At 43.4% G+C, this 14,865-nt stretch overlaps 1 protein-coding gene across 3 annotated transcripts in view; it reads right to left on the reverse strand.

Moving 5' to 3' along the window:
• The window catches only part of RAB27B (RAB27B, member RAS oncogene family), a 125,139-nt gene that overhangs the window by 66,267 nt on the left and 44,007 nt on the right, over positions 1-14,865 (reverse strand). For 2 of the 3 annotated variants that reach the window (XM_083702965.1, XM_083702966.1), the window contains exon 3: positions 3,992-4,076. The gene's annotated coding sequence lies outside the window, so the exon portion shown is untranslated. Of the gene's footprint in view, positions 1-3,991; positions 4,079-14,865 lie in introns of all 3 variants that reach the window. The other variant, XM_083702968.1, reaches the window with a different exon arrangement.

Genomic DNA, 14,865 nt, shown 5'->3' on the forward strand with positions numbered 1-14,865 from the left:
ATTTAATCAAGGCATTCCTGAGAATCTCCATTTTGAAACCTCTATGGGTTTAAAATTGAGGCAATTTAACAGGAGACGTGAAGAGACAGCTGTTAAACAGCTGTTGGTTTGTCATGTGGGCTGCCAGCAAACATTACTACTGCCCATGCACAAAAACACCATGTGCTCCCTGTACATGATTCTCAGTGTTGGAAGAAGCATCTACTAACCACATCTATGCACTCAGAAATACACATTTAAACCTGAATTTTCATGTAGATTTTTTTTTAAAGCATAGATAGATTTGGAAAGGGCATGAACAGACTTATGAATGAAAGCGTGTGAAAGTGACACAGACCTAAAATAGACTGACCCACCCCACTTCTCAAGAGGAAAGATTGATAAATCACTGTGATGTTTCTGTAATATCTACAAATATAGAAACAGGGAGTAGCATTAGCTTTATTTCACAAGATGCATATGCTGCTTAATCTCAAAGCACTTGCCAAATAATGCACAAACCAAAGGAGCTATCCTTTGAAATTTGCACTTATCTGAAGTTTGCAATGCAATTAAAACTGCACAAATCTTGAATCAGCCACCAGGTACCCTACCACAAAAACACTGGACGACCAACCCCAATCAATTTGGGGAGGAAAGTCTTCACATTTGTGCCTCTCTAAATGTGCAATCAACATTTTTCAGTAGAGGATGGCCTTATCTGTATATCTATCACATATGATAGAATATCTACATCCCATTAAAATCTTCTCTGTATTTGTCAACGTACAACAGATGGCACCTTTCTGGGATCATCTGTGTGAAATTAAATTTGAGGGATCCTAGTTTCACTGCTTTACACCCCTCCAGATTCAAATTTGAAAATCTGAGTCTAATTCAAAAGCCACCTGGAAAAACACCATCAAATATTTCAAACAATACTCTAGCAAGCAAGTTTATTGCGACATGGCAAAACGATTGCACTGTTGCATTGTTACACCATTGTGAATGCATAGCAAATGAGTGCACGTTTTAATGGCACTCTCATGAATCATTCAGGAGCATAGTTGTCAACTTACAGATTTGAAAATAAGGGACCAGCAGCCAAAATAAGGGACCTGCAGCCTCACCTGTTCCAGGCACTCCAGTCTTTCTGTCCTCCTGCAGTCTGGTCAAACTCATGCTGGTAGCTCCGAGAACACTGTCCAACCAACTTTGTAACCAGTGGTTCAACTGAATAGAATCTGAATCACATGCACCACAAGGCCTATGCAGCCTCAACTTAAGATGGCTCCCCGGCCTGGCTTTGCACTGCAAAGTTTGCAGCAACACGTGCAACAAAATGGCGTCCAACATTCAAAAAACCCCTCAGCTTGCATTAACTAGCCACACACAAGGCATGCAAGCTCCACCCCCCAATCGTTCTTAGACTTCTTATTGGGTGAGCAACACAGCCAAGCGACACAGTTGGAGCCTCCCTCCTCCCTGGCTGGCAGGGAGGGAGGGAGAGGAGCTACTTCCTTTGAAATTTAAGGGACATCATTTAAGGGACATTTAAGGGACATCCATCAATAAGGGACAGCAGCGGGACATGGCCCTGGAATAAGGGACTGTCCCTTCAAACAAGGGACACTTGACAGCTATGTTCAGGAGTGGAGTTGCCTGCAATTTACTTTGAGGAGTTCCTGCTTTTAAATAGCTCCAGGGTGGGAAATATAGAGGCAAGTGTGTAGCAAGCAGGGGCTGTACATGGGCAGACAGGGAATTTATCCTCTTATGGTTCTGGAACAGTCTTCCTATCTGCTTTTGTTCCTTATGTAGAATTAGAGGAACCACGCAGAAGATACGCAAAGCTCCACCAGGGCCGTGTGCATGTATTACTGTATGCAAGGTCAGAAAAAGCATGAAAACCTTGTACTCAAGGCAATATTCAGTTTCCGGAAAATTGCAGCTTTCATTACGTTTTTCTAACAGGGAATTCTGCCCCTTATGGCTGCAAAAAGATATTTTCAGACATGTACGGATCCTGGCTTTGTACTTAAAGATCTGCACTAGCAGCTTTATTGGCACTAAATTATGCACAGCGAGGATCTAGAAATCTCCCTGTTATCCTTCCAGGCAACAACAGTTGCTGGAAGATAAACAAGACAGGATGCTCATAGAGAAAAGTAGCCCCACCAGATCCAGGTGGCTTAAAATCTTGCTCAAAACAAAAATGCCATGACCTCAAAGTTTCCCTGCCGCTCATATTTGGGGCCTTACCAGCCAGGGGTGCATTCCACCCAGAAAAATATGTGCATGTTCCTCCATGTTGACTGAGATGTAGTGGTAGACACAAGAAGTGAGTCCTTTTCAGTCCTGACTTCATAGCTGTGGAATGGTCCTCCTCAATGAAACCACTCTAACCCCATCATTACATGCATCCTGCCCTGTGGTTAAAACCAGGCTTTGTGGGGAGCTCTCTGGGGAAAGATGGTGTCTATTGTGACTTGTCATCTACTGCAATTATAGTAATTTCGCTGTTTTCTGTCTCATTGCGCTATTTTACTGTGTTTTCATGCTATTTGTTTTAAATGTGCTGCTCTTAGCTGCCTTGGGCTCTTGAACAGACAGTTTTAAACCAATAAATACATTTTTAACCTAACATAATGTTCACAATCTTCCCAGCACCACCCAACTCAGCAATTCGAACGGACTCAGGTTCTTCATTACATAACAAAACTCCTCTCCCCTTTCAGCATTATGCTAAACAGAGGTGTTTTCATGGTAAAATCAACTGTGATCTGTCAGATTATTTCACTTTCTTTCTAGGATATTTAAAGTGCAAGCCGGTACATGTCTACTTAGAAGTAAGCACCCTTAGTTCAATTAACTTACTCCCAGGTAAATGTGCACAGGTATGTTTTAAATTTTCAGTAAAATTCATGGTGGTCGTCTGAATAGATTTCTGGGTATTGAGAACTGAAGTTTCAGACAGTGCTCTGAACATTTCACTGCATCACTAGCAAAATCCCTAGGACCCAAAGTCTGAAATATGAAATAAGTGAGTACCGTATTTTTCGCTCCATAGGATGCACCGAACTATAGGGCACACCTAGCTTTTAGGGGGGAAATAAAGAATTTTTTTTCCCCCTCAGCCCCAAAGAGCAAAGAAGCCAAGACAGCTTCTGCCATAGCCGCGTGCAACCTCTCCAGCCAGGAGAGGCTGCACACGGCTTCGTTTTTAGCCGTGGGGCTGGGGTGGGGGAAGCCCAAGCTTCCCCCGACCCCAGCCCCCAAAACAGGTCCAGGAGTGGTGGCAAGATTGCGTGCAACCTAGCTGCTGCTCCTGGAGCTTGTGGGGCTGGGGACGGTGGAAGCCCGAGCTTCCCCCGACCCCAGCCCCCTGAACAGGCAGCTATCCGCAAGCCTTCTGAGTGCAGCGGGAACTCCTGCTGCACTCAGAAGGCTTGCGGATAGCTGCCTGAACCCCCGGGAGCACAGTGGCAGTTGGCGCTGGGCTCCCTGGTGCGCACCGACCCCTCTCGCTCTCCAGGCTTCAGCGAAAGCCTGCATTCACTCCATAAGACGCACACACATTTCCCCTTCGTTTTTGGAGGGGAAAGTGCATCCTATAGAACAAAAAATATGGTAAGTAAACAAAGCAGAAATGCACAAAATAAGCATGTTTACATACATTTGCTTAATTTGCACAGGTGGTTGAATCCAGCTCTTAGTGCAGAATTTGGAAACAGCTTTGCACCAGCTCAAAGTGTTTGCCCATCTAGCCTAGCATTGTCTACTCTGACTGGCAACAACTACCCAGGGTCTTAGGCAAAAAAATATATTTCCTGCCAAATGATCATTGTAACTCGAGAAGCCAGGGATTGGAGACTTCTGCATAATGCTCTAGCACTGACCTATGACTACTTCCTAATATCTTAAAGATTAAAGAACAATAATCGTATTGTAAATAAACACAGCCCTAAACGTCACACTTAATTAAAGCAAAACAAAACATAACTGTTCTTACCTGTGGTGTGACTGTGCGGAATCCTTCAAAGCACGGGAGTGAGGGGAAATGAAATCCTGTTTTCCATCACAGCCTTTTCATGAGACTCTGTGGGTGTTGGATAGGGGAAAGGACAATGTTAACTGTGAAGCAAGCTTTTGTCTCCCAAGGACAGCACATAATACAGGATGTTGATGGAGGTAGGGTGTGTAGCCCCGTATACCTCGTATGAATAAAGACAATTCATCCATGTGAAAAATGCACCTGACAATGCTTCCAAGGAGCTGAGGCAGATAATCGTGACATAAAATCTGACAAATTGCCGGGTCTAGATGGCATCCGCTCAAGAGTTCTCAAAGAACTGAAACGTGAAATTGCTGATCTACTATCAGAAACATGTAACTTGTCCCTCAGATTAGCCTCCATAACCAGAGGACAGGAAAGTAGCCAATTCGACACCAGTTTTGAAAAAAGGGATCCAGTGGGGGAATTCTGGAAAATACAGGCCAGTTAGCAAAGCATATGTCCCAGAAAATTGCTGGAAAGCATTGTTAAAGATAAAATAACCAGACATATAGAAGAACAAGCCTTGCTGAAGTACAGCCAGCATGGCTTCTTCAAGGGGATTCTGCAAGGGAAGTCCTTTCTTATGAACCTATTAAGAGTTTTTTTTGAGTGCATCAACAAGCTGGGAGGCTTCATTACATATCTTTTGACGCCAGGTATAAACATTTCTCTGTAATCAACCCTTTGACTGATTGACATGGCCTTTAAAATGTGTTTGTTGGAGGCGGGGTCATTGGTTTGTTTTCGTTTATTATATATTTTGTGTTCTCTTATTATGTTGTAGATTGCTCTGTTATCTTTGTCTGAAGGGTGGTATACAACCATCCTTTAATTTAATAAATAAAGATAGAAGCAGGGGAGTTTTCCCAGCCAGAATTCACCTGAACTGAGTTCCAGCACCTCTTTGGTGTGTTCCGGCACCCCTTTAGCGCTCCATTCCTTCCTTGGGGCTGCACGGCTCATGGTGCTCATGGCTGCACAGTGGAGGCAGCAGTTGGCATGATGCTCGTGACTGAGTGTCAGAGATGGCAGGCATCACGGCGATCGGGGCAGTGCAACAATTGGTGTGGCGGAGTCTGAGGGCAGCAGCATAAGGCAATGGGGTTTATTTTGCCGTTTGATGGCACTGAAAGTGGCTGTGGGTGGGTGCTCGCCCTAAAAAGAAGTTCTGACACCTCTTTTTCTATTTTAAAAGCCCTGGATGTAAGTGTATTTGGACTTCTGAAAAGCTTTCAACAAAGTACCCCACCAAAGAATCCCGAGAAAGCTTAGCAATCCTGGAATAAGAGGAGAGGTCCTCTTGCAGATCAGGAATTGGTTAAGTAGCAGCAAGCAGTGAATAGGAACAAATGGAGAGTTCTCCAAATGGAGAGATATAGAAAGTAGAGTCCCTCAAGGATCAGTATTCTGTGCTTTTTAATTCGTTGATAAACATTCAAGAGTTAGGGATGAGTGACAAGGTGGCCACATTTCCTCATGACCCTAGAGTGTTCAGGGTTGCTCAAATGAAAGGGATTGTGAAGAGCTCCAAAACTACCCCTCCAAACTGAGTGAACAGGAGGTGAAATGGCAAACGCAGTTCAATGGAAGTGTGTGTAAAGTGATGCAGGTCAGTGCAAAAAAAATAAATACAGTGGTACCTCGGGTTAAGTACTTGATTCGTTCCGGAGGTCCGTACTTAACCTGAAACTGTTCTTAACCTGAAGCACCACTTTAGCTAATGGGGCCTCCTACTGCTGCTGCACCGCCAGAGCACAATTTCTGTTCTCATTCTGAAGCAAAGTTCTTAACCCGAGGTAATATTTCTGGGTTAGCAGAGTCTGTAACCTGAAGCGTATGTAACCTGAGGTACCACTGTAAATGCTAAATTCACATATACGTTCATGGGGTCTGAACCGGCAGTGACTGATCAGGAACAAGACCTAATAAAATGTTTATCAGGTACCCAATTGATCTAAACAACATTTTCAGGGTCACAGGTTTTCCCCCTTCCCTGATGCTGAAGGAGTACCAGGTTGGGCAAGGATACAGAAGACAAAACTGGGAGGACCAATAGACTGACTTAACATCCGGTGCCTCCTTCCTATTGGCCATTACTGTTTCTAGTGTTGGGCGGGCTGAACACCATATTGAAGTTTTAGCTGCCATGCCATTATTGCCTGTCCTCCGCCAGTACCACTTCTTAGACAGCTCGTGTGGGAGCAGGTTTATCTGGTGACAGCCTCCTGGAGTTCTGGGGTTCTTCAAGGGGCCAGAGACTTATCTCCCCTTGCAATCTCACAAAAATAGCTAGTGACTGAAGATTCAGCTATACAGAAGAGGCAGCAAAATACAGTGTCATATTTGCGATATTAGCAATCAGTGTGAACTGTTTTAGAAGAGGATACAGACACGTCTCAGCTTGGATGTGGAGGAAAGGGGTGGGGAGACCCTGAATGATCCTGTCCTTCTCTTTTAAGGACAAACATTCCAGCTATAGCTGAAGAGAACATCAGACACTGTCAGAGAGAAAAGGGCATGGCATTAAAGAATCCATGTTAGATATTGCAGTGTTGGGTCGGTGTGCCTTTTTATAAAGTTAATTCAGCGCCCCCCTCTCTGCCCACGGATAACAATGTAGTTTTGCCACCTATTTTCATGTCCAGAGATGCAGGCTATAGAGCTGCATTTTTTAATAATAAAAAAAAGCCTCAAAGTCTACTTAGCTCTTCCCAATTTTCCAGAATCACGGTGAAAGCCTCCCTAGGAGACTTCATACTTCTGATTTTTTTCTTAGCTTCCATTATATCTAAATGAACCAATAAGACTGTTTACACAAACAGCAGATCATATGACAGACTATTCTTGGACTGCATTACTCCAGACGACGACTGGGGAAAATTACATTTTTTAAAAAAATCAGAGGGAAATATTGCAACCTAGCCTTCTCCTTGATATTGTAGAGATGTTTTGCTTTTGTTTTTCAGAGGGGACATTCAAACACTCAGCTGCAGCCTAGGGGATATAGTCCAGGAATTATTTGATCAGGTTTTTTAAAGGTGTTGTTTTTTGTTGTTGTTATTTGGTATACGCTAGGCCTCAATAAAATCCACTAGTGTAGATTATTAGCTTTACGAGTGTGTCTGGATACAAGCACTCTCTTTCTTTTTATTCAGGGTTGTAGTCCAGTTACTGTCAGATCCTGAGATTTATCTCTGATGCCATCATGTCCTAGAGACTAATCAAAAGCTAAGGTTTGGCGAGTCAGATGTCCTGCTGTACGTGTGTTAGGTTATCCAACAGAAATGTGTGAAAATGGCAGCCCTAAGAGAAAGATAGATAATACTTTATTCGGCTATAAGCCCACAAGGTAAAACAAATCAATAGATAAAATAGCATTTTACAATCTAAAATATCAACTAAAATATTTCAACGCATAATCTCCTTCACATTATTTACAATCTCTAGATGTACCGTGTTATGGCCTTGAGGATAAAGATGGTGCATAGAGTTTACTGGATTTTTAATAGTCATGCAGCATTCCATGAAGTCTTTTATATGAAAGAACTGAAATCAGGAATCTAGCAACCTGTAATGTTCTACAAGAGTCAATGTCCTGGAGTAGATAAGCTAGATGTAATTCCGGTGGTTTAGCAGCAATTTCCAGAATGATTGAACTCAGGATCCTTGATCGGGGAACAACGTGTAAGGGGCAATTAAACAAGATATGATAGAGGGATTCTATTGATTTGTTGTCACATGCGCATAAAACAGAGGTTTTACCGTTAGAAAATCTATTGCTCAGCACATTTGAGGGGAACACATTAAATCTGGCTCTAACAAATGCGAATCTATGCGACGCAGCCGATAAAGTAGACAGATATCGAGGTATCTGGGACATAGATGTAATGCCCTGATTTATCGGGGAACATGTACCTCCACCTGTAGTAAGATTTTGTTGCAAATCTACCTCCTCCAGTCTTTGTTTGATGACCTTTTTTGCTGTCTAAATTAAGTATATCGGAAGGAGAGATTCCATAAGACAACAGTTTGGAATGGATTTTTGTTGCCCATGAGCTGGTGAATTCATCTCTCCAAAGGCACTGAATAAGATGGTAGTTTGGCAATTTATGCCAAAGGGACAGCCAATAATTAAAGGCATGTCTCCACATCAGAATCTCTAGGGAGGGGATCTTAAGTTCTAGGCGAATGGCAGAGTTGCTTACACAGGAGGGTAGTTTCAAAAGGCGTCTTAGAAAAAGATTTTGCAATGTCACCAGAGGCAAGAGGTTTACAAAGGCGCCCCATAAAGGGACCGCATAGGCCATAGTTGCAACCACTTTCGCACTATAAACTTTTAAGGCGGATGGAACATGCATAGCCCCCTCAGTAAAGAAGAAGCGTAATAGAGCATAGATAAGGGCTTTAACCTTATTTTGTAAGTATGTGATATGCGCTTTCCATCCCATATTATACTGGAAGTAAATTCCTAGATATTGAAATTTGTAAACTTGTTCAATTGGCTTCCCCTCGAGTTCCCATCTATACAGTTTACGACTCCTGGAAAAAATTAGGACTTTAGATTTGGAATGGTTAATAGTAAGTAAATTTGTTTGGCAGTATAACACAAAAATCTTAAGGGCCCTCCTCAAACCGATTCGAGAATAAGAGAGGATCACCGCATCGTCAGCGTACAATAATAAGGGGCAGCGATAGTCTGCAAGCCTGGGTGCATGAATGGAGGTTTGGGCCTCAGCTAGGGGCGTTCTCATGTCACTAATATAGAGGTTAAAAAGGTAGGGGGCAAGGATGCACCCTTGTCGTACCCCCTTATTTATTAGTACAGAGTTTGTGAGATCGCCCTCAGGTGTTAACCTCACCCTAGCAGCCGTCCCTTCATGTAATTTAATCATAAGCCACAACAGCCTTTTATCTATGCCCCACTTTGCCAGTTTTTCCCATAACAGCTCTCTAGAGATACTGTCAAAAGCCGCCTTCAGGTCTATAAAAGCGGCACATAGAAGACCATGAGTAGGGGAAGAATACTTCTGCACCAAATGATATAGAATTATAGCATGGTCAATAGAAGCGCAATTTGGTCTAAACCCAACCTGTTCATGGCCTATCAGATTGGAATCTTCGGCCCATTGGGTTAGTCTGGTTAGCAGGAAGCGAGTATAGATTTTCCCGATGGTTGATAATAAACTGATGTTACGATAGTTTCCTGGGTCTTCTGGTGGTCCTTTTTTATATATAGGAATTCTGATGGACTCCTTCCATGATCTAGGTATCTGGCCCGTGGCATTGATTGCATCAAAGATTTTTGCAAGAATTTGAGCCCACCATGTTGGGTGTTGTTTAATAGCTTCCGCCGGGATCAGATCGGGCCCTGGGGCTTTATCAGTTTTCAGTTTAGCAATTAAATCTACTATTTCCTCCGGGTCAGTATCTGGCCATATGGGCAAATGACTTGAAAGAGTATCAGATTGAGTGTTAGAGATATCTGTCTGGGAGAAATATTTTCTTAGAAATTGTTCCCATGTCGGGGCTGGGATAACCGTCAATGGGTATTTCCTCGATCTTTTGTTGATTAAATTCCAAAAACCGCGAGAGCTGCGAGGCTTAGAGGCAGCAATCAGCGCTTGCCAGCGTCTTAGCTGCCACTCGTGCTTGGCTGACTTCTGTGCCTGTTTGTAAGCAATTTTGGCCTGCAAGTACTCTGGGGGGAGAGTTTCAGCTCCAGAAGATTTATATCTGTTGTAGATACAACAGAGAGAGAGTCTAGCTTGCTTACATTTGGCATCAAACCAAGGTGCACCGAACCTGGGTTGGTCTCGGTTAACCAGGTGAGCCGGCATCGTAAAGAAGCTAGTTAAATCTGCCGAGAAGTGGGAGAACCACTCCAGTATCTTATTTGGTTCAGACAACTCCGCCAATGAGACAATAAGGGATTCGGAGATATTCCTCTGGAAGAATTCTGCATATTTTTGGGCCTGTTTCATAGACCATTTAATGCCTCTTACTTGAGCTGTGGCATTTAAACCTACATGAATTGGGTGTGTACCGCTAACCGGGTGCCAGTCAAGCGTTAGCTTGGCCGCTAGAGGTAGGTGGTCACTGGAATGTATATTATCTACTTTGAAATAAAAGAAGTTTGAAAATAGGTCTTCTGAAACTAGAAGATAATCTAGGACACTATTTGATGACGTGCCCAAGTGAGTGAATTCACCTGGCACGTCTGGAGGGCAGTTGCCATTTAAAATGTTCAAATTCATACGAATGGCCAATTGATAAAGAAGGACTCCCACCTCATTCACTCTGATGTCCTTAGATCTTCTTGATGTAAAAGAGATTAAATCAGATTTTGGGTAGGGGGGAGATACCCACCACTTGGCCTTAATTATCCCATTCCAGTTGGCGGCTGTACGTGCATTAAAGTCACCACCCATTATCGATGGAATATTAGGGTACATAGCATAGCATGCCAATAAATGATCTTCCAGGGAATCCCATCTATAATGGAGGTCTGATATAAGACCACCTGGAGGTAGATAAACATTGGTGATTAATAGTGAGAATTTTTCACTTGAAATCAGACCAGTAAAAGCAAAAGGAGGAAAAGTCTGAACCAGCAAGAGTTTAGCTCTCATTTTAAACGATATGGCAATTGCAAGACCGCCTCTGGACCGGCCACCTTTCTGGGAGGGGGTAGCTGGAAGTGATATCAGTTCAAAGCCATTTATATCTATTTTATCTTCTTCCCATGTTTCTTGCAAAAGGATTATCTGAAAAGAGTTTATATAGGACAGAAATTCGGGATCTAATCTTTTCCTTTTCCAGCCAGCAATGTTCCAACTTAGGACTGCTAGCTGGGGACTTCTGTGTTGTTCTTTTAACAGTCAAAACGGAGGGGGGGCAGACTCTCTGTTAGAGACAGAAGATGTAACAAAAAAGTCAGTTATTTTACTTTGCGAAGATGGTAACTGTGAGGAGCCCTCCAAATTAAAGTTTTTAACAATTTGGTTCGACTGTTGGCACACCGTGGATGATCCACTGAAAGTAGATCCCTGAACAGGAAGTCTCTTCATTTCAAAATTCTTGGTACAACTTGACAGAGAAATACCCAGGGAGGGAGAAATTGAGTCCGTCGGAGGAAACCCTCTCGCAGATTTATCACCCGACATTTGGATGATTTTATTGATGCGTCCCATTGGGTCTTCAATCGTTTCCGATGGCGGGTCCCGAGGTGTAACATTCGCAGTTTCCTTTGAGGAAGGTAATTGAGGGGGCATCACGGGGGCGGGAATTGCAGAAGGCTCGCCCTAAGAGAAACTAAGCTGTGCCAGTCAATGCAATGCCCATTAGCCAGGTTCAAACTGTGTTAGGGCTGCCATACACCCAGATTTTCCTGGACATTACCGGGATTTCTAAGATGGCCATCTGGGGGGAATTTCTGAAAGGTGGTGCTTTGTCCCGGATCTTAGGCAAGCCAATTGAAAATTGCATTTTTTGTGTGTGTTGGGGGAGGGGGAGCTCAAGGAGTCTGTCTTAAAAAAGCTCAAGAATCCTAAACTGTGTTGAAGTTGGCAACCAATGCCTTCAGTGAATAAATGGGTACATTGTTTGGGGCTATTTGATGGTAAAGGACAAAAGTAAAGGACCCCTGGACGGTTAAGTCCAGCCAAAGGCGACTATGGGGTTGTGGCGCTCATCTCACTTTCAGGCCAAGGGAGCTGGCGTTTGTCCACAGACAGCTTTCCAGGTCATGCGGCCAGCATGACTAAAGTAAACCGCTTCTGGAACACTGTGACGGAAACCAGAGCGCACGGAAATGCTGTTTACCTTCCCACTGCATCTATTTGGTCAACATGTTTGCTGCACATTTTGCAATGAAAGCTGTAAAGAGCTCAGGGGAAACAAATGTCTCCAAAGACAAGGAGAGGTGAGATGGACTGAAAAGCTGTGACTGGCCAATGTGTGGTGTGTGTGCATCGGATTACAGACACGAGCCTTCTCTTCACACTTTGTGCTGCACCACCATAGCAAACAGCTGTGCACTGGTAGGTAACTTTCTACTGCATAAAGTGTGACTTGTGCAGGGGCGAAGAACCAGTGACCCTCCCAGATGTTGTTGGACTACAACTCCCATCATCCATGCTGGCTGGGGGCTGATGGCAGTGGGAACTCAGCAATATCTGGGAGGGTCACAAGCTTATTAGGTCTATTTGAAGAACATATTCAAGATAGGCATTTCTGCCATTTGGCATGAGACAGGTCTAGAAAAGAGGAAGAAATGAAAGCAATCTATATTTATTCACCCTTTAAATTTAGAGATTGCCAGCATGACTTGCTGTGTCTTTCATATTTTCCTTTCTGGAAATGTTAATGGCGTTTCCAGCAAATATTTCTAACAGACTTTTAAAAAAAGTATATTGAAATATGCAGCTGTCTCATTAATGATACTCTGCTTCCATCCCAGCACCTCAAAATGATTGATACAATCAAGACATTCTCTCCTTTGGAGTTTTGCTGAGAGTTTGGGAATTCTTTCCTATCACTTTGCACAGAATGTGCTCATGGAGTGAGAAATTGAATAGCTTGCCTATAGATACACAACAATGTCTATAACAGATCTGCGTTTTGGTTTATCTGTGCTTTCTTTTGTAAAGGAGCAGCACTAAAAGCTTTTCACATAGGAGGGTTTTGAAGGGTGCACATACCTTGGCAGGTGTTTGTAAATAAAGGAGTCATATTTTATTACCGGAGTGCATTTAGGCAGAGCAGCAGATAAAAACACAATAGATGGATGGATCATTGTTTGCACTGACCTTTGGTTAAACGAGGGTCTATGCAGGTAAACAAAATATCCAGATAACAGCAAGATATCACAAGTCAAAGACACAAAAGAGCAGCACCCAGCTTAAGAACGGAGGTGAGGACAAGTTCAAAAGCAATATAGACAAAAACATTTTCTGTGAGGCAAGGTCTACAATGTGGAGGGAGAAGTTAATCACTTTTGAAAGGGGGTCACTGCATAAAAGACCCTGCAGCTCTCAGTAGAAATAGAAGGGGTGCAGAGTGAGGCTGTGCATCAGCTGATCTCAGTACCCAGGGAGGGACATGTGTGAGAAGGCACAACCACAGATATTGCAGCTGCATGAGCATTCAGGACCAGCACCTAAAGTAAGCCCAAGCACCCTGAATCAGGCCCCAAAATAAAACAAAAACAGGTATCCCTTTATGGCCTAGATGACTGGGGACCTTAACAGCTGAGCATAGGAGAGTAATAGATTTTGATCTGCAAGACTCGAGGGAATGACAGATTCAAACTAACAGATTTCTCATGCAAGAGGACCTGAGGTACTTTTTGATACCCAGCAAAACATTAACACCTATGCATAAATTAATGAGGTTTGCCTTGTTACATCAATCAGCAGTGACAGGCAAGTAGATGAGAAAGAAAAGCCCACGGGAAAATGTGGCAGAGGCGAAGCTGGGTGCTGGAGGGCCACTGACAATTTAGATGTCAGATTTGGGAAGTTAAAGAAGCAAACGGATACCTATTTCACAAGAATGCTACAAATCTGTCTGCTCCATTGATTCCTTAAATGCAAGTTCCAAGCTAGTGCTGGGGGGCGGGACATGGATCCATCATGGAGAGGAGGGAAAGGCCTAATCCATTCCCTTTTCCACACAATTGATCTCCTCCAGGATCTAATGAACCCATTCCCGAGTTGAATAAGTATGTCTGAATAAGTCTGGTCCCCAGACAAATGTGTGGGGAGGGGGAAGCAGCAGGAACAAGGGATGCTCTATAGCAGAGCCAGGGGGGGCATGTGATTGTGTGGTCTGTGAGTCCATGAACAAAAATGCTATGCTTGGTCTCCTTATTTCATTTGTCCATCCACGAAGCTAGCTCTAACAGCTTACAGACTAGGAAACCAGTAAACCACAGAATTTGCCCAATGAAGGTTGCTTTCTGTTTTAAGGTATCTTCATCCTAAACTTGCTCATCTCTGGGCACATCTACACTTGCCCCCTGTGTAGAAAGAATGGGTCCAAGTGGTCTTCTGCTTGTCCCACACTTTCCAGGCATGGGCCTGAGAGGTTTTTGCCTTTGCGCTGCGACTTTCTGCTGGAAAACCCTCTAAACCGGAGCAAATGTCAATCCAGAGAAAGCCATATTGACGTTGGCCCCGATTCAGGGGTAAACAGTTGGTATTCCTGGGGGGAAGCAACAGGGCAAGTGGAAGTGGCAGGTGAGCCATCTGCCAGGGCTTCCAGCTCCACCAAAGTCCTGACCTGTGCTTTGCTCCTCTGCTTCCAGATTTCATCATTCAAACCTAGCAAGGCCAGGCCAAAGATTTATCTGGCCAATATATATTAAGAAAAATCTGTGCTAAAATTCTGATGAATTTTCACGAGGACTTGAATCCCCCTGCCAAAAAACTGATGTAGTGAATTTCAGACAGGAAAACCGAAAACACAAGCTTGATCAACTCACTCATCCCTATTTGAGAAAGGGTAACTAACCTATCCACTCTGCACATCATTCACAATTTCCTAAACTTCAGGGGCTTCTGCTCTTATTGTAGAATCTCACCAGTGAAGATCAAATAGCTATTGGTGGCCAATGCTACAAGCAGAGCAGATATAAATCTTCATGAGTGGTTTGTCTCCGAAAATAACAGCAGGCCAAATGAATAGCGGAACGGGCGGAATAAAACACTTCTCTCCTCTTGAAAATCAATGGTGTCAGATAGACATAAAGCCTTAAGATCAGTGTACACTCCGAGGCTTAATTAGAAGTCAAACATTTGTCTAGGAAATATCAATGACCGGTCTGTGTA

Source organism: Podarcis gaigeae (assembly GCF_964106915.1).
Source record: "Podarcis gaigeae genome assembly, chromosome: 11".
In the NCBI taxonomy this organism is placed as follows: domain Eukaryota; kingdom Metazoa; phylum Chordata; class Lepidosauria; order Squamata; family Lacertidae; genus Podarcis; species Podarcis gaigeae.